Genomic DNA, 2,386 nt, shown 5'->3' on the forward strand with positions numbered 1-2,386 from the left:
CAACCCTCTGCATATACATCCATGAATCTTCTCTGTGGTCTTCCTCTTTTTGTCCTGCCTGGCAGGTCTATATTCAAAATCCACTGTCTCCATTTCTAATATATCCACTATTCCTCTTCTGCACATGCCAGCCTTGTCTCTCTAACTTTGTTTCCAAACCACTCAACCTCAGGTCTCACTACCATTTTGTAAATCTTTCCTTTCGTTTTCATTGGTATCACTGTCACAAATCACACCTGACACTAATCCCAACCCACTTCTTCACCTCTCTTGTCCACAATGCATTGCTTTCAATGGTTGCCCCCAGGTTTTTAAACTCACCTACCCTTACTATCTCTGACACCATAACATGCTTTCCCCCAAAGTCCATCCATCCATCCGCTACCGCTTTTCCTTTTCAGGAGCCTATCCCAGCTGTCGTAGGGCGAGAGGCGGGGTACACCCTGGACAGGTCGCCAGTCTGTCACGGGGCCAACACACAAGGACAGACAACCATTCCTACTCACATTCACACCTAGTGACAATTTGGATTTTCCAATTAACCTATCCCCACAAACTGCATGTCTTTGGACGGTGGGAGGAAGCCGGAGTACCCGGAGGGAACCCACGCAAACACGGGGAGAACATGCAAACTCCACACAGAAAGACCCCGGCCTGATGGTGGAATTGAACTCAGGACCTTCTTGCTGTGCGGCAACAGTGCTAACCACCGTGCCACCGTGCTTTCCCCCAAAGTCTGTAGCATATATAGTAATACATGTAAAAAAAGAAAAGAAAAAGAAAAACAAAACTATAGGCAGAGCTTTAATAACAAATCCAACTTCTACAACGCATTAGGAAATCATAACTAAAAGTAAAGTATTTCGGATCAATCATCCCGTTATCATCAAAAGAACAAGACTGTACATTTCTAGGTGTGTGCGCACAGTTACAGCACACAGTGGGGCGTCATACACAGCACATGCTAATGATAGGTACACGTGAACTTTATCTTTGCCGCTACTATACTGCTATGAAACCGTAAAAACAACGTTAATTGTGCGTTAAATGTATTTAAAGTAAAAGAGACAGAGGTCGTTGTGTTGTCTGTGCTCAGTCTACTGGGGAATCCCCGCTGCTGCGTCTTTCTTTACATTTCAGCTCAAATTAATGCTCTGGAGGCCGTTTTACTTACTGCTATGCTTCTCTCAAACAACTTTAAGCACCTTTCGGATATTTAACGCGTTTATCCTCTGAAAGGTTTCGAACGCCAGATGTTCCCTCTGAGCACCACGGCTGATTTACTTTCATTTTCCACTGTGAGTCCAAGCTTCAGCGTTTGGTTTTCTTACCTCAGTAAGTGAATCTCTCTGAAGACATTAAAACACTTCAAGACAGCGATCCATGCAGTCCCAGCATGGATCAATGTTAATGATCGCTATTGATGATCCTATGATAGGCAGCGCAGCCGTAGCAGCAGGAGAAGGAAACGTTAATGCAGGAAGTGATTCAACAACCTGCTGCTGCCCGATGCTATAGGCCTATTGCAGCTCACACGAGGTAAGAAAAATCGTTTCATTCAAACTGTAATGAAAGGCAAGTTACAAGATTAATATCAACCACTGTTGGAAGAAGTACTCAGAACATTTACTCAGATTAAAATCCAGTAATCTAGATTGATATGCTACATCACTCCAACGAAATACAGCGTACATAATGAAGTTGCAGTGCAACTCTAAGGGCTCTTCTCTTGAATCTGTCTGCTGTTACCGTAGGCTACTTTTTTTTTTTAACTGTTTAGTGAGATTTTTGTACATTTTTACGCTGGTGACACAGAACTATACCTGCCACTTACACCATTTGAACCTGGTATGTTGGCTGTCTTTGTGAAATTCAGAATTGAATATCAAATAATTTCCTCCGGCTAAATTTCACCTCAGCGGCTTGATTTTTTCATTAGAGCAAAGAGATCGGATCACAATGCTCTCATGTTGGCACCTTTACGCTGACTCCCAGTGTATTTTATAATTTACTTTAATATTTTATTGGTTATTTTTAAGTACCTGCTCATAGCGACATCCGGAACCTGTTGTTACCCAGTACTAGTAGAGATCTTGCAGACTCTGAAGGAAATCAGGTCGGCGGAACCCCGACTTAAAACACACCTTTAAGTCAAGAAGTTTAAGATAAGGCCCTCTCTGACTTTTTAATTAGTTTTGAATTGTCTTTTTATTTCTTGCGTTTATTACTTTTGCTTTAATCTGTTGTCTCTGTAAATGTCTTTGCAACATGGACTTTGAAAAGTGCTAAATAAATAAAGCGTTATTATTTTACTAGTCTTATTATTATTAATACTAACAAGAAGAAGAAGAAGATGAATAAAACCAGTCATGGTACAAATATATTT

At 41.2% G+C, this 2,386-nt stretch overlaps 1 protein-coding gene across 2 annotated transcripts in view; it reads right to left on the reverse strand.

Moving 5' to 3' along the window:
• Positions 1-2,028, reverse strand: part of traf5 (Tnf receptor-associated factor 5) — a 29,411-nt gene extending 27,383 nt beyond the window's left edge. Inside the window, exons 1-2 of one of the 2 annotated variants that reach the window (XM_082536490.1) lie at positions 1,835-2,028; positions 1,332-1,563 (exon numbers count right to left, since the gene is read on the reverse strand). The gene's annotated coding sequence lies outside the window, so the exon portion shown is untranslated. Of the gene's footprint in view, positions 1-1,174; positions 1,294-1,331; positions 1,564-1,834 lie in introns of those variants that run through there. The other variant, XM_082536491.1, reaches the window with a different exon arrangement.
• Positions 2,029-2,386: the final 358 nt, after the last annotated feature.

Source organism: Aulonocara stuartgranti (assembly GCF_965226115.1).
Source record: "Aulonocara stuartgranti genome assembly, chromosome: 6".
NCBI classification, from domain to species: Eukaryota; Metazoa; Chordata; class Actinopteri; order Cichliformes; family Cichlidae; genus Aulonocara; species Aulonocara stuartgranti.